Raw genomic sequence first — 22,038 nt, 5'->3', positions numbered from 1 at the left:
TGGGGATACCGGAAACAAGGCTCTAAATCAGGAGTAGTCAACCTGTGGTCCTCCAGATGTTCATGGACTACAATTCCCATGAGCCCCTGCCAGCAAATTGCTTTTTCTTTGCAACTGCACTATCTGAGATGAACACTTTTTTGACTTACTCAGTATGCACTTTACAGGTAGGTTTTATAACGAATGTGCTCTATTACATAATGCTCCATTCAAGGTGAGAACTGGTAATGGAAAGGATTCCAGCCATCTGTTCACTAGGGATGACATGAACTTCACAGTTAAGAGTTTTGGCAAACAAACACAATGTGTTCCACAGCCATGCTCACTCATAAATCCTAGATTCCTAGAGTGGGAAGGGGCCATCCAGGCTACCTAGTATAACACCCTACTCAATGGAGGATCAGCCTAAAGCATCCAGGATCAGGATATGTCCAGCTGCTGCTTAAAGAATGCCAGTGAGGAGGAGCTCACCTGCTCCTTAAGTACCTGATTCCACTGCAGAAGTACTCTGACAGTGAAATCCCCCCCCCTTATATCTTGCTGGTACCATTCTACTCATAGTTTAAACCCATTACTGTGGGTCCTTTAATCTGCAGCCAACAGGAACCACTCCCTGCCTTCCTCTAAGTGACAACCTTTCAAATACTTAAATACAGCAATCATGTCCCCTCTCCACCTCAGAGCCAAACTACATCACTAGTTAAAAGGTTTACAAAACTACATGCAACATGTAGTTCCACCTTCATGCAATTTGTTCCTCTAGCTCAGAAGTTTTTGTTCTGTTTCCCAAGGGCCTTCTCAGCCCTTCAGCTGGAGATGCTGAAGGAAAAACCTGCAACTGTCGGCATGGAAAACATAGCATGTTCTGCTGTAAAATGGAAGTGAAAAAAAACATTAAATACAATTTTAAAAAATTGCTGATTTTGCCCCCTTTTGCACTCAACAAAACTGCATAGACAAATGAAGTTCCATCTGTTCTAGGGTCATACTAAACAACTAATATAAAAAGCAAATTCTTCAGAAGAATCTCCAACAAATAAAGGTGTAGCTAAAATGCTCTAATTCTCATTTGGATCTCCCCAAAGATATACAACTGACACTTCCCACCATAGAGGTACCCTAGGGGCTGTGGCTCAGTGGAAGTTCATCTGCTTTGCATATAAAGGTAAAGGTAAAGCCGGTATCCCCTGTGCAAGCACCTGGTCATGTCTGACCCTTGGGGTGACGCCCTCTAGCGTTTTCATGGCAGACTCAATACAGGGTGGTTTGCCAGTGCCTTCCCCAGTCATTACCGTTTACCCCCCAGCAAGCTGGGTACTCATTTTACCGACCTTGGAAAGATGGAAGGCTGAGTCAACCTTGAGCTGGCTGCTGGGATTGAACTCCCAGCCTCATGGACAGAGCTTCAGACTGCATGTCTGCTGCATCACCACTCTGTGCTACAAGAGGCTTTGCATATAGAAGGTCCCATGTTCAATCCCTGGCATCTCCTGTCAAAAGAACCACGTGAAAGACCTCCACACAAGACTCTAGAGACCCACTACTAATCTGGGGACAATACTGACCTTGATGGACCAATGGTTTGCTTCAGTATATGGCACCTTCATGTGTGTTCACACAAAAACACATGCACACAATTTACAAATTGCTGAAAGTTAAACTCCACCTGAGGAATGCTGAATTAGTTTTCTTGGCAATATCCCATCTCCCAGTGTCAGACAGACAGATATGCTTATTGCAGTCAGCGACAAGTACAAAATACATAACAGTAGAATACAGCAATATAATTTCAATTAAAAATTCCAGAATACTTCATTAATCCAAAAGACCCATCCTATCACTTACACCAGGCTTTCTCAAGCATAGCTTTGTGATATCCTGGGTTACCTGATGGAAGGGTTTCCCGAATAGGTGGGAGTTCATTCATTTTTAATATTTTTTAATTTTATTAAACATTTATCAGGTGATATGGTCTAGTTCAGGGGTAGTCAAACTGCGGCCCTCCAGATGTCCATGGACTACAATTCCCAGGGGCCCCCTGCCAGCGAACGCTGGCAGGGGCTCCTGGGAATTGTAGTCCACGGACATCTGAAGGGCCGCAGTTTGACTACCCCTGGTCTAGTTGATCCGCCTCTTCCCTCTAAAAATGTCCAATGATGGGCCTGGAGGGAGTAGGAATGGGCGGGGCCCTGGGTGGGCGTGTACATAGCTATGCTTTCCCACCATATTCTGCACGATTGCCCTGCTTCTGGGGCTTCTCGGAGCCTGAAGAATATGTTTCAGGGATTGCTCAGCAGTCAAAAAGATGAGAAAGGCTGCCTTGTACATATTCAACCAGGTATCTCTACATTTAATTACTAGTCTCGCTTATTTGGCAATAATAGAGGATAAATTCTTCTTTCCTAAAGAAGATCCTGTAATTTGGTACGTCTTGAAGTAGCCCTTAAGTCAGTTGAGATGGGATACAGCAGTGGTTGCAAATACAGCAATCAGAAATTGCATGTTCAGGGTTCTCAGTGTTACGATCCTGACCTCTACAGGTACATTCCTTGGGTGGGAGGTTATTATATTTTCCCTCTAACCACATTGGAGGGATAGCGTTGCAGCGCAATAATGTAAATACCCTTATAGAATCAGAGTCACCTATATTAGAAAGATAAGTCATAGGAGATAATCTGTTTAGAAGAGAGCCTCCTGCTGATGTTAACTTTTCATTAAAGACTTACTAGGAAAACTGTATTACTGATCCTTCACAATGTAGCCCAGCTGCTGAAGACACGATGTGGCAGCTTATGCACTCCATGGTGTCTTAGTAGGGATACCAGGTCTCCTGCTATGGAACGGGGCCTCCTGCTGATTCCTCCTGTTGCTTGCTTAGGTTTGGCAGAAGCATCCCCAGCTTCCTCTGTGCCAGTATGTCACCCCTGGGTACCACCCGGAAGTGATAACGGTTAGTTTCATTACAGCATTTCCAGTGATTCCTAGATCCCATGACGGAGCTGTCAAGATTCCGTGGGGCCTGTAAAATGCTTCCACCAGGCCTATGGTGGAGGCTGGAGTGATTTAGACCATAATTACATTGGGACTCCTTCCCTTTCTCTCTTCCCCTAGTTGATTCACACACACACCCCCCCGCACACACACAACCATTACCAACAATATGGCAGGGGGGAAGGAATCACCAGCAAGACGATGGCGGCTTGGACAAAATAGTGGTATGGTAGAAGACCCTATTTTTTTCTAGAAATGATCAATTTTTAATAATTTTAACTGCATGTTGTATTTTACCAAGTGTGGTTTTAAATGTTGTGAACCACCCCGAGTCCACTTGCAGGGAGGGGGATGGTCAAAAAACAAATTAATTAATTAAGTGAGCTACCCATTGCCACTTCCAGGTTGTACCCAGAAATGATATAGTGACATCGGTAGCAACGTCAACTTTCCCCTTCCCACCCCCCTAGCATCCCAACCTCCCGCTGGTTTCCTGGCAACCCTGTGTTTTAGTATACTTGTGAATGCGTTTACGTGAATTTGCACTCCCATCAATTTCCCGCTCAGCAACCCTAAGGAAGAATCTGAACTCTGAAGGATGATACTAACCAAATTTTAAACGTGAGTACAGAAGGCAACATGGGGCCAAAATAGAATGATTTACCCAAGACTGGCATCAGAAAATACAGATAGGCCTTGATTAACGAGAACAGTTGAAACATGTGGAATTGGAGTTGTAGCAGTAAGGTGTGTCCCAAATACTGAAGCCAGTGTCGTAGCTTGTTAACAGGAAAACCTGCTCACTTTGCACCAGTTTAGCGTACAAAGTTTTATCTCATTCTTATCCTATGGCTAAAGCACTGAGTGACCTTGAAATTCCTCCCTAAAATTGATTCTGTTCCCAGAGGCTTTAGAAGACACTCAATCATAAAATCCACTTGGGAGGAGGTGCCATAGGAGTGCTGGGGCTTATTGTTCAAAAAATATTCTCAAAACCTGCTTATGGCAGCATACACTGTCTTTCTTCCAACTGATCAGAGATAATATCCAGTAGTCAAAATATTTTACATTTTGAAATGTAACGGAAGTATATAATTTTAGCTAAAATTAATTAAGAAAGGGAATAGTTGGAAGGGGTTGCCGTCATTACCTTGCTTTAGCTGTTTTAAAACTTTTGCATGCTTTCATTCGGTTTAAAAAAAATGTCCCAACAAATCATCAAAACACAGGTCAATACAATTAGAATATTAAAAGAGAACACATAAAGACACATTAAAATAAATTAAAAGAGTGTATGTAAAGACAAGTTTAGGCTGCAGAAGAGAATTAAGGATGTTTTGCATCTAAAACCCGCTGCAACTCAACAGCTCACTGCCCGTCCCAACCAGAAGAACTAATTGGGGATATCATCAATTGTTTGGCAGATTGTCAATTAAATGTTTTTAACTGTTATTGTATTTTTAACAATGTCGTCAACCGCCCTGAGACAGCTTTGCCGATCGGGGCGGTCTAGAAATTTAATAATGAACAAACAAAATAAAAACGAGGATGGAGAGATGTGAAAGATACCATCACCATACAAATACAGAAACAAAGAAGGAAATAGATATGTATGGTCCTTTCCAACTCTATGATTCTATGATTCTGTCACCAGATGAACTTTAAGCACCAGTTCTCTGCAGCTAACAAATGGTTAAATAATGTTGCTGGAAAGATGGCGCCATTAAATCTTTGACGTCCTCTGAAGCGTCCTTGCCTACCACCTCTCTTGGTACTATCTAAACCAGCGCCACAAAATGCCACAGACCTCCCCCTTGGCCTCATATTTTCAAGCCATTTGTCTTGTAAAGCCTGCAAGGTTAGTCATTATGACAACTGGAATAGCATCTTCTGTCTCATATTTCTCTTTTATATAGTCTATGATTGTAAAAGAGAGGCGGAACTGTGAGGAATTATGCATTAGCGTCGGGTGGTCAATCTCAGACTCTTACCACAGAAGATAAGTACCTCAATTTTTGTGAGAGATATTGACCCTGGACTGTTGTCATATTATTTCCAAACAAATAGGCCTACTGATTGGTTGGTTCGGCAATCATTCAATCCTACAACGGGTTTGATTTTCCTCAATTAGGTGTGGGGTTACCAAGTTTAAGGTGGGGTCTGGAGAGCTCCCAGAATTACAACAGATCTCTAAACTGTAAAGATCAGTTTCCCATTTTTGTGAAGTCTCACAAGTGTAGCACGGAGTAGGAGAAGCAGCTGGCTTTAGTTTATATCTTGTATTTTAAGAAATCAAAAAGATACCTGTGTAAGATTCAAAGAGATAGCCATCACTTAGAGCCAAGATAGACAACTTTCCAGGAGAATGAATTCCTTGAATGTTTTCAACATTCCAGGAGCTTCAATATGGATTGGAATTACTTTATGTGTGTTGGAGGGGAAGGTCAACTCCTTCCATCTGCGCCATTTCCCTAGCTTCAAATTGCTTCCTGGAGCAGAGGCTTTCATTGTCAGGGAAACATTAAAAAAAACATAGTGGTTGCCAGTTTATTTCTTCCAGTGGGGGAAGAGGCGGCACCCAGGGAGGGGGTGGGGTATGGCAAATGGCATGAATGAATCAGCATCCTTCTGGCATTTGTAATAAAAACAAAGTTTTACTCACCAGAAATGAGGAAAGTGCCAGTAGCACAGAAAAGGTGTGTGTGTGTGTCAATATCCTCTATGAAGAAGCACAAGACTTTAACCACTATCAGAATTATCAGAGCTTTTGTGGAGTAGTTCGAATGCTGATCAAGAAGTTCAAGGTTTGAATCTCCACTTTCATTGCAGGTTGTTCTTGACTTTGACCCAGTTACACGGTCTCAGCCAGACCTACCTCACAGGGTTGTTGCTAGGATAAAATGGAGGAAAGTAGAACAATGTAGGCCATTGTGTATTCCTACTGAGGAGACAGTCAGTACAGAAATGGAGGATAGGATACATCTTCTCCTTTATGAACCTAGGGGTGGGGTGGGAGTTACATCCCTTTTGGGAAGCACTGAGAAGTGACATCATGCCACTCTAGGAATCACTGGAAACTCTATGACCTTTCTGGCAACCTTTGTAACCCCTGTTTTGTTTATCGTTTTATTTATGGCATTATTTATTGGATGCCTCACGCTATTTGAGTGCAGTGTTTTACACCATGTAAGCTGCTTTAGGTCTCAATGAGAAAGGCGGGCTATATATAAATAGTTTCAGAAAATTGCTGCTGTTTAATTATTGGTTGGAATATAAACATTCATGCATGGCTATCGGCTTCCTTGGTCTAAATTTCCCTACTGCCATACATACATTTGAGAGAGAGAGAGAGAGAGAGAGAGAGAGAGAGAGAATCCTACCTTCTTCTCTGCACTTTCCCCCCCAGTTTCCAGATGCTGGTAGTTCAGGAAATATTAAAGGTCTCCTGATGAAATTTTTTTAGAAGTGATTTCTTTATTGTATGTTTTGCACTCCTAGTCAACCTGTCAACACCACCTATAGTTTTCCATAACTACCTACACATGCCCACAGGAGGGAGAAAATGGAAAATAAAGTCTTGGCTCTTGTTTCACACAGATCAGAAGGGATGTATATATATTTTAAAAAATAACCTGACAAACTATAGCAAGCCAGAACACATGGAAACACTCTCCTAAAAGCAGAAACGCGATACAGAATGATAATTCTGAAGGAATGAAAACCTTGAGTGGTAACCCTGAGCCAGTGCCAGAAGAAAGGGACCGGTTTTGAGAACCGCTCCGGAGGGGCCTCCAGTTGGGGTCTCCCACCCACCGCTCCGTCGCTATCTCTCTCCTCACACGGCAGCGGATGACGGGGCTACAAGCTGGGCATCCTTATCCAAGGAGGGCCCTGGGTGGTAAGTGTCACAGCGCTGGTGATGAAGCTGTAATCTATTACATTTACCTTGAACACAAACGAAGAGCTGCATCCTTAAATAAACGGAATAAATGAGGTGAGGTGAGGGAGACAACTTGCCGCTGAGTCTTTTAAAAGGAGCATTTGACAGAATCCCTCTAGGTATATATTTCCACTGATGAGGCAAAGCAGAATCCCACTCAGTCTCTGTTGGGCATTTTCCAAGCATACTGCCTTTCCTCATACGTGTTGGAGAAGATGCATGCATTAAGACAGCACAGTGCCTCCTAAAACGCTGACATTTCATTTTTAATTTGAAATCAAACATCCCGTTCCGTCAGGGAGCAGGAGAATAAACCAGGTTTTGATATATATTAGGCGGGGAGGGAGAGCAGCGGAGAGCAGCTTTATTCCCTTACAAAATGCTCCTCTGTGGAGAACTGACAAAGAATATTTTTTTCCCCGTCATTGGAGGCAAATTTGTCCATGTAGCTCCTGCGGAATCAGCAATAAGCTCGTATTAATTCTGTTCCCTGCCACCCATACGAAAAAAAAAAAATTGCACATCAAATTGTACGAGCGGCATGAGAATAGAATGAGCAGCGTTTTGGACAGAGGGGAGAGGAAGGCCAGAGAGAGAAAGTTGCCAGCAGTTGCCGGTGGAAGATGGCCAAAGCTTGACCATTGTTCTGGTCAAGGAGATTGGTACTGTTTGTTTCTCTCAAATTTCCATCCCACAACTCTTAACCAAACTGGTTCGGGAGGTGCCTTACAAAAGATATAACACTGGATGATAAATCCTTACAAAACTGTTATCGAAGATCCTATGGCAAACCATACCAAATAAGCAGTAAGACGTATGATAAAATAACCATCACTAATAAACACACTGGATGGAGTGGGAGCAAGGCTCCTAACAGCCAGGAGGAAATTTGTCCTGTCCCTTTAATAGAGGATTCCTGGGCTGTTATTTACCAGGTGATGTAACTTCATGCCATGCAAAGGGTCACCTGCCCATTTGCAGGTTTTAAAACTCTAGTCAGTGTTTATTACAGTCCACAGGCCTTTCGGAAGCAGAATGAAATGGAAGAGAGAAAAACAAACAAACTATTATTATAAAATTAATTTATCTACATAGATTCTCCTTTGTCTTAAAACATTGAAACATTGTCTCCGTTAAAGGGCCATTAATTCTCCAGGTTGTTAGCAACCCTAAATTAAGAGAATAACTGTGGACACTCGGGTTCAAATGTCCATCTATTCATGGAACTCGCAAATGTGCAATTTCCCTAGAATTTCTCCCCCTGACAACCTAGCCTGTATTACACATAGAGTTGCCAACCTCCAGGTGGTGCCTGGAGATTTCCTGCTATTATAACAGATCTCTGGGTGACAATAGATCAGTTCACCTGCAGAAAATGGCCACTAGAGTGGGAGCAGGTGGACTTTATGGCACAATACCCCATTGAAGTCCTTTCCCTCCCCATATCCAAAAATCTCCAGGTATTTCCCAACCCTGCCCTGGCAACTTTAATTACACAGGCACTGTGAAGATAAAACTTAGGAAGAAAGACCTGTTTATGAATACCGCTGGAGGAAAGGGCAGGGTACAAATTATGACTGATAGACAAGATTTTTGTAATTTTGGACAAGGAACTGCAACATGACTTGGAGGTGAACAGGGTTGCCAACTCCCTAAAGAAAAAGAAAAATCCTGACCTTTTAATACGGGCTTAATGGGATGTTATTGTTCTCCATGACATAAGAAGCCTCAGCTCCTTATTCCCATACTTTCAATTTCTATTAAAGGGACAGGACCTTTTGCTCCAGGCCTTCTGACATCCCTAGTGGTGAGCTGAATTAGCAGAAGGAATTGTTTCATGACTAATGACCAGGGCAGGTAGCAATGCTGACAAACATAGAAAATAACTGGGGAACCTGCAAGGAATTATGTATATGTGTTTGGGAGGAGGAACTCCCCCCCCCCATCCTCTTCCACTTTTTTGACCTATCCTCTCCCCTTTCCCACTCACCAGCTAGCCTTTCTTTTTTGCACCTGGCCAGCCTTCAGCTTTATTTACTATTTATGCTTCATTTATACCCTGTCTTTCTCCCTGATATGGACCCAAAACAGCTTACATAAATTCTCCTCTCTTCCATTTTGTCCTTGCAACGACTTTGTGAGCTAGAGTTCTGAACCCAGGTCCTGTTAGTGAGGACTTCTCAGAGGAAGAGCCTTGCCAAGAGCTCCCAACTTCACTTGAGCCTCAGCTGGATGAGAGCTTAGCCCAGTCAGATGACCAGCAGAAGGAATGAACCTGCAGACAAACCAGGGCTTGGACTCCAAAGTGGTTGCAGAAGCTCCTCGTTGCTCTGCCCAGCCTCCAGGTGCAACTCCCTGAATTGTCGGCCCACCTGGTTCACCTGAGGCAATTAAGCAGTGCTGGTTAGCTGGAAAAGAGCTCCAGTATAAAAGGCATTGCACCAGGTTAGCAGGACAGTTGCTGACTGCAGAAACCTGTGAGTCATCGCAGAGTGAGGACTGAGAGGCTGCTGACAACCTATATTAATTTGGGGCTAGGACACCTGGGTTGCAGATGCAACTTTGCAGCTGCATGTGACCTGCTCCATCTGTCAATGCTTTTCCACTGCCTGAAAGAACCCTTTACTCAGTAGACTATCTGACCTTGCATTCTGTTATGAATTACCCCTGCTTTCCTGTCAGCACTTACTTCCAGCAGAGAGCTGAAACCTGAATCCAGAACTTAAAGGTAGATAACCATGTTGAACTGCAGTTTGAGCTAGAATACAGTCCAGTAGCACCTTAGAGACCAAAACATTTCCAGAATATAAGCTCTGGAGACTCAAAGCTCACTTTGTTAGATCTGTACTTAACAAAGGTAATGTAGACACTTGAAAGTTTACACCTTGGAAATCGTGTTGAGCTTTAATCTTGCTTTTTAAAAAGTATGTTATGCTGAGAGAGAGACAGTATAACTAACCCATAGTCACTCAGCAATTTTCTGTGGCAAAAGTGGGGATTTCAACCTGGGTCTCCCACATCCTAGGCTGAAATTCTCATTATGAGTTTTCCCTCCTCCTGGCATCCTCTCCCAGGGAAGAGTCAATTTGCAAAAGCTGTGCAGTAGCAAGTCGCTCAGGTGAACAACTGCAAGGGCCAATCAAGTGGTTACGGCATCAAGCTGTAGCCACTTATTGAATGTGGGTGAGTTGCAGGAGCTATATGATAGCAACTTGTCAGTGGTTACAGCTGGATCTGAGGGAGGACAGGGGAGGGTTGCGAGGCCAGAAGAGGCATGGAAAGGGCCTTACAAAAAATCAAGGTTTGAAGGAGGGTGATACAGTTGTGGTTGCTTAGCAAAAACCACAGTGCCCACTGGGATCTCAGAGGGTATTCTGTTCTTAAAGTTACAGGCACTGCTACTATTAATTGGTCTGGACTTTCTTAGACTTGCAGAAAGAGCTTTCTGGCCTGTACATGGCTCTACTCTCTGGATTTAAGTACTCACAGATGGGGCACATAGAGATTTAAATATAGTGATAGGATTTCAGAGACATAAATGGAGTTCATTCTTAGGCATATTTAATTAGAGTAGGAGTGACATTCAAGGAACAATAAGAACCTTAGAAGAGCCCATCCAGACCAGCTTCCTGACTCACACAGGGGCCAACCAGTTCCCCTGGAGGTCCAATAACAGGGCACAGAGGCCAAAACCTTCCCCTAATGTTGCCTCCTTGCTCTGGGATTCAGAGGTTTACTGCCTCAGAATGGAGAGGTTCCCTAGTAGCCATCAACTGACATTTTATATATTTATATATTCATTCTCCACCATCACGATATTGTGTTTTAACTACATTTTAATGGATTTTTCGGGATTTTATTGTACTTATGAATCTTTGTAAACCACTGCAAGACTTTTGAGAGCAGTGGTATATAAATATATAAATATAAATTTTCTCCATTACTCTAATCTACCTTTAAAGCTTTCTGTGCCTGTAGCCATCCCTGCATACTCTAGAAGTAAATTCCTTATTTTAATCTCTCATTGTGCAAAAAAAAACACTTTTTGTGTAGAGACAGGCATTTATGGGTGGTCAGGGAAGTGTGAAACAAAGATATGCAGGTAAGGGCTGCATTGGCACAAACATGAGAACTTTAGTTGGCACCAAAGCAAATCAGAGAGTCAGAAAAGAAAGGCAATAGAGAGAGTGACAAAGGAGATGCTCACCTAGGATGCTTGGCTTGTTCTTCCCTTCTTGGCTGCAATAGAACCTAGTGGGAAAGGGGAGCATGTGTTAACATCCTTCTTGCCACCACTGCACAGAGATGCGGAGCCTCCTCGAGAGCTAGAATGTTGTAGTTAAGAACAGCAGTCTGAAAAGCAGGGTTTGGTTCACCACTCCACCTCATGAGGCCTTCTGGGGCCAGTCCCAGTCCTCTCAGAACTCTCTCAGACAACCTGCCTTACAAGGTTCTTGTTGTGAGGAGAGGCCTGCTGAGTGACCTTGGGTCAGTCTCGGTTCTCGCAGAGCTCCCTCAGCCTCACCTGCCTCATAAGTCACCCATTGTGGAGAGAGGGATGGAAGGTGTTTACAAACTGTTTAGAGACTTGTTAAGGTAGAGAAAGGTTAAAAAAAACAACTTCTTCAGCTTGGTCTAGTGGTTAAGAGTGGTGGCCTCTAATCTGGAGAGCCAGGTTTGATCCCCCCCCCTCCCTCCACATGCAGTCCACTGGGTGACCTTTGGCTAGTCACAGTCATGTCAGAATTGTTCCTGCAGAGCAGTTCTGCCAGAGCTCTCTCAACCGCACCTACCTCGCAGGGGGAGAGGAAGGTAGTAAATAGCGGGGTATTAAAAAACAAGTTGTCTTTTTCTTCTACAAGCACGTGTAATTAAATTGCAGGCTCCACTAATGACATTTCTGAAGTAGGAACATCCACAGGATCTCCAGGCCTTGTGCTAACAGTGCCACACAGCTCCTGGCAGAGTTCAGAGAAGACAGACAACAACCGCAGGGTTAAAAAAGGTATTCCGTTCCCCCCCCTCCCCTGTTCTCCCTCCTCATACTGATGGGAACTTTTTGCGGCTGCTTAGCAATGCCATTAGCGACCATCCTTGACAAAACTAATTTGGGGGTAGCATGCACAAAATTAACTGATGTCAGACTGTGTGCGGGAGTGGGGTGTAGATTTTAGCAATATGTGGGTGATACATTATTAATTGATTCACTGATTCTGTGCTGCATAATTAAAGGCAGGGATGGAAGATCATGGGCAGGTGTGAAATTGTTCACACTATTGTCAGGCCCAGACACTGTTCGTACTGGAAGAGCACTTAAAGTGGGAAAGGAAGAGAAGAACGAACGCCTCTTTCAAGAAGAGTAATAATACCCTAACTCTTCATGGTTTGTTTGTGGGAATATCACAGGAGAAGGGACAATATTTTTTTCCTTCTCAGGATGTCTGTGTCCATAACAGGAACTGCACAGTACAGAAAGTGGCGGCGACAGCAAAAACTGGGGGATATTAGCACAAAATTTGCAACTTGATCCTCCAGCTTGATATATCCTCTCTCAGTTTATAGTGTCAGGCTGTTTCTTTGCTTATGTTAGCCTGTAAAACAGCCATATACTTTGATGGGGAAGGCTCTCTTCTTCTCCCTCAGGTGTGGTTTGAACACAATGCTGACTAAGGGATGTGATAGAAGTATTTTACATTTTTGTAAACTTTGAAAGCTAGGCTGGCTTCTATGGAGTCTCTGGCTTGGGAGCACATTAGGCCCGCACCTTCCTTTAAAAGTTATAAACTTAGAATGTTTACATAGTCTCAGTCTATTTTCATACCATCCAGTATTCATATTCAAAAGGTCACAGAACTACAGACTGACAGAAAAAGTGCAGATATCAACAGGCAGGACATGTTAATAGAAGAACAGTTGTTTTTTATACCCCACTTTTCTCTACCAGAAGGAGTCTCAAAGCGGCCTTCCCTTCCTCTCCCCACAACAGACACCCTGTGAGGTAGGTGAGGCTGAGAGAGCTCTGACAGGACCGCTCTGTGAGAATAACACTATCAGGGCTGTGATGAGCCCAAGGTCACCCAGCTGGCTGCATGTGTTGGAGCGGGGAATCAAACCTGGCTGGCCAGATTAGAGGCCACCACTCTTAACCACAACACAAAGCTGTTTTTTCACGCTGCCTTTTTACTACCCAATGCAGTCTCTAAGTCAGTGGTCCCCAACCTTTTTATCAACGGGGACCACTCAACGCCGGAGACCACTCAATGCCTTTTACTGAGGCCCGGTGGGGGGGGGGTGTAGTTTACTCCTCTACTCTCAACCCCTGCCCTAACGCTCTCTTATCGCTATGGTAATGTTTAAACATCCCTTCAAAATAAGATACAGACACGCCACAACAATGAAATGTGTTGTAAAGGGCTGGGGGGGATGAAGTAAAGGGCCAGGGGGGGGAGGAGAAGGCGTCCTTCGGGGCCCACCTCCAATTAGTTGAAGGACCACATGTGGTCTGCAGCCCACAGGTTGGGGATCGCTACTCTAAGTAGCTTATAGTCTCCTTCAAACCTGGCACTCCAGATTAGGAGACGCCACTCTTAACCACGATACCATGACGCCTGCTGGACCAGACTATTGTCCCGCATACATTTCTACCTCACACCGTGGCCCTGGAGGACATGGAGGCCAAGGCTTCCCTTGATGTTGCATTGGTATCCAGAGATTCGCTGCCTCTACAGCCTTCTGGCATCTACAAATTAATCTGCGGTAAAAGTCACAAGGCATGAGAAGGGGCCAGTGCAAAAGTCAACAGCTTTAAAAGGAGACAGGTTTAGGCCTCATCCCCATTTGGGCACAGAGTGGATCTAGAAACCTGAGTTCAAATTCTGACTCTGCTTTAATGTCACTATGTTGAAAACCTGTTTTCCCCCCCTTTCTCACCTTTAGTCCCTAATGCAGAGAAGAAAGAGGAGGAGTTGGTTTTTATGCCCTGCCTTTCACTGCCTGAAGGAATCTCAAGGCAGATTACAATCGCCTTCCCTTCCTCTCCCCACAACAGACACCTTGTGAGGCAGATGAGGCTGAGAGAGCTCTGAGAGAACTGCTCTGTGAGAACAGCTTATAACAGGGTTGTGTTGAGCCCAAGGTGGAGCAGGGAATCATATCTGGCTCACCAGATTAGAGGGTGCTGTTCTTAACCATTACACCAAGCAGTGTTTTTCAGATGGTCAGATTATAGGGATGCCAGTCCCCAGGTGGGAACGTGGGGAACCTCTGGTTTTACAGGTTACCTCCAGAATATAGAGATCAGTTCCCCTGTATAAAACAGCTGTGTTGGAGGGTAGACTCCATATTCCATTTTGATGAGATTCCCTCTACACCCGAAATCTCCTGGTATTTCCCAACCCAGGGCCAACAACCATTGAGTTGCGATTCTCCTGCAGGTGGGTAAAGAGCCCAGGGGAGAGAAGAGAAAGAATAGGGTGAGCTGGAAGAGGAAGCTCAGGAAGACTTACCAAAGATGGGTTTGTCTCTGCACCTTATTACAAAACGACCACAAAGGCCACATACAATGCAGCATGTCGCTCAGCAGTTTACATGTTTATAAATAGTAAATATGACGAATGCAATTTGTTCAGTGCTAACTGCTGCAGCAGTCCCACGATGGATGTTGGGGAAGGAATTGCTTTGCAAGTGTGCCCTGAAAACCACAGCGCATTCAGGTGTACAGAGCCTGAAAACTGCTGACCTGAAGGATGAATTGATTGTGATCTACTTAAGAGCTTTGTTGGATAAACAACAAAGATGTAAAACCTCGTGGGGTAGCATTTGCAGTGTGTATGTGTCCTTTGAGCCAGACTAGGAAGGAGAATAATAAGACGGAGTAAGAAGATGCAATCAGCTGAGTCTCCCTACCTTCACAATTGCTACTGAATGCCTCAGTGAATCTACCTGCCCACACATGGGAATTACAACTACCAAGGATGGATTGAGTATAAAGTCTTCTATCTTCCTTCAAGGAGTTCATGATGGTGTACATCAGAGGTTCCTAACATGGGGGCCACTGTCACCTCTCCTGGTGCCTGCCATGTGTTTTGAGAAAGTGGGCAGGGGCAGTGGGGGCTTTGGCCCACGAAGATTTCTGATTGGCATCTCTTTCCCCAAGAGCCCGATTGGTGTAGTGGTTAACTGCAGTAGCTTCTAATCTGAAGAACCAGGTTTGATTCCCTGCTCCTCCACATGCAGCCAGCTTGGGCGACTGTGGGCTAGTCAAAGTCCTTTTAGAGCTGTTCTCACAGAGCAGGTCTGTCAGAGCTCTCTCAGCCCCACCTATCTCACAGGGTGCCTGTTGTGGGGAGAGGAAGGGAAGGCAATTGTGAGCCGCTTTGAGATTCCTTTGAGCCGTGAAAAGCGGGGTATAAAAAACAGCTCTTCTTCTTGTTTTCTATTTTTCTATCTTCCTTTATGTCCCCATGTGCCTCTAAGTGAAACTTAAACTGCAGTGTCACTAACAAGAGTCCAGTATGGCAAGTGGTTGGACTACTAAATTAGGGCCGATAAGTCCTGACTTCAAATCCCTGCTAGCTCACTGGGAGACTTCAGGCCAGTCACTTTCTCTCGACCTAACATACCTCACAAGGCTGTTGTTATGATTGCAGCAGGGGAGCATGTGTTCTTGGAGAAAGGAGGTAGAATACTAGCTCCTGCCAAACCTCCCCCATTCAAGATTCAAGTCAAGGGTATGAGTTACAAAAATTTGGAAATCTTTAAAATTTTAAAACAACAACAACAACATTATTTTTATAGCCCACTCTTCCCGATAGGCTCAGGACAGGTAACATTTAATCATAACGAGGCGGCAAATTTCAAGATGGAGTCCAGTGCATTGAAGACCAACTGTCAGAAAAAATCCTTTCACTTCCATTGCCTTATAAATCTGAAGGGCCTTTCTTGTGACTCGTAAATAGGAGTTACAACTGTACAATAATACATTATCGAAACCGTGATTGTCACAAAAAGCCATGTGAAAATAACCATGCAGCCACTTTCCTGAGGTAAACCATTGGCTGTGACGGCGAGCTGTGTTGTTTCTGATGTTTTGTGGCGCCAATGTGGGATTATGACTGCATTTTAACATTAACCTCAATATCCCTCCGTGGCAATCTGTATTTCCCCAGCAACCCTCGCATGAGCCCAGCGACGGATTAAGGGGCAAGGAACTTTGGAAGGAAATCCTTAAGAAGCACAGCATGGATCAACTGAACAAAAGATACGAAATGTTATGTAATTCAGGGAAATAATTATCTTGCGAACACTGAAGAACCAAAATAATCAAGTATATTTCTTAAATCTCCTCAGAATATTCACGAGAACGAGTTAATTCTCCTCAGAGTGTTCAAAAAGAACCGGTTCTACCCCTTACATTTCTGCAGAGTAGCCAAGAGAATCAATTATATTCTTTAAATCTCCTCAGAAATTTCAACAGACCCAGTTATATAAACCTCAAATCTTTACACGATATTCTCATCATAATCTAATAATAGTCAGAACCAATTCAGTCGCCTCAGAGTAGTTCAACGGAACAAACTGTATTCTTTACATTGACGTAGAATAACTAAGACAAGGAGTCGTATTTCTAAAATTTCCTCAGGATAGTCTATTGATTCCAAGTGTTTCACCACTCCTGAGGAGAAACACATTGACAAGCAGTTTTCTTACAGTGCAAGTTTTTGGTGAGGGGGCCAGGCGCGTAAAGCTCCCAATTCAATTAAAATAAACTACTTTTGCAAGGTAATCTTGAATATATCCAAGAACAGGCCTTTGAACCGCTGTAAAATTTGCCTTCACCTAATCTCTGCTCCACCAACAATGTGAAATTACAACTCCAAGGACAAAAATGCCAGTGTGCAGAGCAGGGAAATACAAAGATTTGGTTTCATTATTATTATTTTAAAAGTTTCTACAACAACTAAGATGGATGCAGGAATTGTTAGGAAAAACTACGGGCAGAATTTAACATGGGATTTATGCAACAGGTCAGGGGTCCCCAACCATTTTGAGCCGTGGGCCCATTTGGAATTCTGACATGGCTTGGTGAACACACCAACAAAATGGCTGCCACAGGAGGTGCAGCCAGCCACAAAATGATTGTTACAGGTTAACTTCAGCAACACCTGAGCCTTTGGGGAGGGCGGTATATAACTACAATGAATAAATGAACACAGTGCAGATCCTTGTAAGGCAAAGGCCCTACCTGGCCTATCCCACTTCCTAAAAAAACTTGGAGGGCATTAGAAAATCTGTCATTGGGCCCCATGGTGCTCATGGGCACCACCTTGGGGACCCCTGCAAAAGGATTAAAATAGGTGAAGGATGATCTGATGGAGCTGAGCAGACAGTGAAACTGAGGACACAAGAAAACTAACTTTCACACAGTGTTCTGACATAATGATCCAGACCTTTGGCTGTAGGTGGATGTGTAGTAAGTAAAAGTAATGCAGACTGTTGCCTTAAACTCCGACTTACTGTGGGGAAACAAAAGGAAATATAATGAAATTCTGCAGCAGCACAACACAGCAAAATACACGACACAACCCCAAAAAGTCTTGCCTGCTCAATGCAGGTAAAAAGGAGGTGTTATTGTTTAAGGCTGTAGTAGATCGTGTAAGTGGTATTTGACTGTACTTTGTAGGACTGAGCGGGTTTGCTACTTGGCCTGGAGTGCTTTTACATCCAGCACTGCTGATGGATGTACAAGTGGCCTCCATACCTCTCAGTGCCTTTCATCATCTTTGAATGATGCACCAGATGTGTTCCTTCTTGAACAGATAACTAGCCACAGCTATCTGTGCTCTAGCAGTCAGGCAGGTTATACATGGGGCTGCCTCTGAACAATGTTTGGAAATTTCAACTGTGACACGATGAGGCAGCTAGATTGTTAGTCGGTGCTGACAGCTGTGTACGTATCACCTTAGTATTAAGAGTTCCTGACTAACTTCCAGTTTGTTTCTAGGCTTAATTTAGGGTTGCCAGGTCTCCTGCTATGGTGGAAGGCCTTCAGCTGGGGACTCTCATTGCTCACTGCCATTGAAACCCCATCCAATCAACCAAGCCCTCCAAGTACTGACCAGTCCTCCTCAGTAAGTTTTAATTTGTAAAAACGAGGTGGCTTTAAAATGATTTTAAAACCTAAATTTAGGAGAAAAGCTGTGTTGTTGTACCCTACTTTTTTCTACTCTAAGGAATCTCAAAGCGGCTTACATTTGCTTACCCTTCCTCTCCCTACAACAGACACCCTGTGAGGTAAGTAAATCTAAGGCAGCTCTGAGAGAACTGTGACTGGCTCAAGGTCATCCAGCAGGCTGCATGTGGAGGAGTGGGGAATCAAGTCCAGCTCTTCAGATTAGAGCCCCACTCTTAACCACTCCATCAAGCTGTCTCTAAATTTATCTTTATAATCTTTATAAGTTTGAGTCCAGGGGCATCTTTAAAATAATCTTCAATTCTTGGTGTAAGCCAGCCTTTCTCTATTTTGTAGCTGTTGAGAACCTCCTTAAATATTCTTCAGGTGTTGAGAAACTCCAGAAGTGACACAAAAATGCAGAATGCGGTTGGGAAGCAGAGCTGTGTACACACCCACCCAGGGACCCTCCCCTTCCCGCTCCCCTCCAGGCCCATGATTGGCCATTTTGGGAGGGGAAGTCAAATAATTAAATAGTTGGCAGCTAAGGAGGAGCAGGGGACCTTTGAAATAAGGGGTTACCATGCTGTTCCCTGCAGAACATCTAACTTTTTTTAAACATTATGGTATAATGTTATAATGTTACTTGCAGAAAAAGAGGAGGTTCTGTCCTTGATGAAGCACGTGATGGCATGGCCACTCAACCCCTTTTCAAAAGAAGTGTGAAACATATGGAGAGGGCTGGACCTGAATTCAAGGAAGAAATCCCCATAATAAATGCCCTTTTGCAGAAGGGCATTGGAGAATCAGCTGGGGATTCAGGAAACTGAAGTAACACTGAGGTGTGCAAAAGGTCACACAAAAGGAAGGGGAGAAGAATGGGATATAACTAAATATATGGGGTATAAGTAAATAAATCCAAAAGGAGTGAATAAGGAACAATACCTTGCACCATTTATCACAGTGATGTCACCAGCATGGTTCAATTATTGCTTCTGTGGGGATTATTATTGCTCCTGCATTGAGCAGGGGGTTGGACTAGATGGCCTGTATGGCCCCTTCCAACTCTATGATTCTGTGATTCTGTGAATGTAACACACAATCCCAGAGAGCATCAGCTATCACAACAGGAGAAAGTAACTACATTTGCCTGGTCAATAAATCTTCAAAGAAGAAGAGTTGGTTTTTAAACACTGTTTTTCACTACTCTGATGATGATGGTGATGTCATCTGTTCAGTCGTGTGCGACCCTCGGCGATTCTATAGGAAAGTCTCCGCCATGTGCCCCTGTCTCTTGGCTGCTTCTTTTAGTTCGTTCATGGTCATCCCTGTACCGGCTTTGATCGTGTCGAGCCACCGGATCCTTTGGCGACCACGTTTGCTTTTGCCGCTGACCATGCCTAGCATTAATGATTTTTCTAGCGAGTTTGACCGCATGATGTGTCCAAAGTAAGTGAGCTTTAGCTGTAATATCTTACCTTCTGATGACATAGTTGGTTTGCTCCTCTCTAAAACTATTTTTGTTGGTAACTTTGGCTGTCCATGGTATTCGCAGCATTCGTCTCCAACACCATAATTCAAAAACATTACCCTAAGGAGCCTCAAAGCAGCTTACAATTGCCCTCCCTTAATCGCCTCACAACAGACACCCTGTGAAGTAGGTGGGGCTGAGAGCTCTGCTCAGTGAGGAGAACAGTGCTGTGACTAGCCCAAGGTCATCCAGTCGGTTGCATGTGGAGGAGTAGGGAATCAAACCCGGCTTGCTGAATTAGAAGCCACTTAACAACAACACCAAGTTGGGAAATTGAATTTCCTTGCAACAATTGTGCTTTTGGGACAAAAGATATTTACCTCACCATGCAAGAGCTGCCTGAACAAGATTTACACATTTTGTTATTTCCCTCCTCCAAAAAATAAAACGGATTATAACAACGGCTGCTATGGGACTACAGTTGGCATTTTAAGTAAGAATCTGTACCTAAGGAGTCCTCTAGTGCAGGATTCACCAAACTTGTCCTTATGGGCCTTTTTGGAATGTTTAAAATACATTGCAAATGTCACCACAAAATGTCTGCCATGGCTGCCAACCACAAAATGGCTTCTATGGCAGCTTTGGCCAGTCACAAAATACTGATGCGATGTTAGGCATTCAACTGAGTCCAACTGTTGGCAATCCAATGGCTCATCTGTCACCATGATTTCCAATCTTGCACTGCTTCTTTTAATTGTGCAATGTTCTGGCCAATGTCCATTTTGACCGTGTCTAACCACTGAGTCTGTTGTTGGCCTGGTTTCCTTTGGCCACTGACCAATCCTAGCATAATTGATCTCTCCATTGAGTTGGATCGCATGATATGGCCAAAGTAAGTGAGCCAGAGTTTCGTGATTTTGCCTTCCGGTGGTAGATCAGGCTTTATGCGTTCTAGTATTTCCTTGTGTGTGACTTTTGCTGTCCATGGAATCTGCAGAAGCCTTCTCCAATACCAGAGTTCAAATGAATTGAATCGAGGAAATCCTATGGAACAGCTCTCAAACACGAAATATTGGGAAGATCCAAACTCTCCATCCTCCTCTGGTGGAGACAACTTTTTCTGAACAGGCATTCCAAAGGATGAAGGATTCTTCGTAAGTAATTCCAGTTCCAAAGAAATGGAGGAAAGCCACAAAGAAGAAGGAAATAGGTACCAGGAAAAATGTTGGTGGGCATTATTGCACTCATGGCAGCATGTTGTAGAACGCTAGCCTAGAAACCAAATATTATTCTGCAATCCAGACCGTTCCCTCCCCATCATCTGTTAGGTTAAATCCATACAGCCTATATCATAAAGAACTGCAGTTAAGTCAGAGTGCTGGATTGGGGAGACCACATTCAAATCCTCACTCAGTCATGGAGGTTTGCACAGGGTGACCTTGGACCAGTCCCAAAGGAGAAAAATGTAAGCCACTTTGAGTACCTATTTGAGGAAAAGGTGGTAAACATATTAAAGTCATTCTTTGTTTGAAAACAGCTTTCTTTAAGGGCTGGGGTATCATAAAACATATCTAAACCAGAATGTAAAAAGAGATTTAGGACTGGCATCTCCAGTTAAAGTATCTCAGGTAGCAGATGTTGGGCAATATCCCTTTTTACATGAGACCTGGATAAATGCCATTCTGTACAGGGCTAGATGGACAGATACTTTGGGTTGGTATAAAAGAGTTTCATATGTTCAGAGTTATGGGTTACACCACATTCAAGGAAGTGGCAGGCACTGTGGATGAGCGACAGAGTTGTGAGTGTCCTGCATTGTGGACTAGATCAATGGTCCCCAACCTTTTTATCACTGGGGACCGGTCAACGCTTGACAATTTTACTGAGCTCCGGGGGGGGGTAGTCTTTTGCCGAGGGACGTCGCTGCCTGAGCCCCTGCTCCACTTGCTTTCCCGCCAGCGCCCATGACTTCCCGCCACCCGCTGGGGAGTGCTGCCATCAACAGCTGCGCAGTTGGGGAGCCCCAGCCATGGTGGCCGCTGGAGAGCACCAAAGGTTAGCCGCGGACCGGTACCCGGACTGGGGGTTGGGGACCACTGAACTAGATGACCCAGGAGGTCTCTTCCAATTCTATGATTCTAAAACAAGAAGATACATGGTTTAAAACAAGATCTAAGAAGAAGTGTAATCCATTTAGAATGGGTGAAGGCCACTCCCAAGTATAGTCAGACAGGGAAAGTTAAATGTAAAATTTATTGAAATATAAATACAAAATTAGGAAGTAATGGAAGAATATGCAAAATATTATATATTTATATCCCATGTATCTCAGTGATGAATGCTAGGTTCCTTTTAAGAATGAGAGGTAAATAATCTAGAACTTGTTAATTAATTTTAATTCAGCAGCTCCATGTCAGATTTTTCCCTCGTTCCCTTGCCTGTAAACAGTAACTTTTAGTCCAATAA

The sequence above is a fragment of the Paroedura picta genome, chromosome 7, assembly GCF_049243985.1.
Source record: "Paroedura picta isolate Pp20150507F chromosome 7, Ppicta_v3.0, whole genome shotgun sequence".
Lineage (NCBI taxonomy): Eukaryota > Metazoa > Chordata > Lepidosauria > Squamata > Gekkonidae > Paroedura > Paroedura picta.
This window is presented reverse-complemented; position numbering follows the sequence as displayed.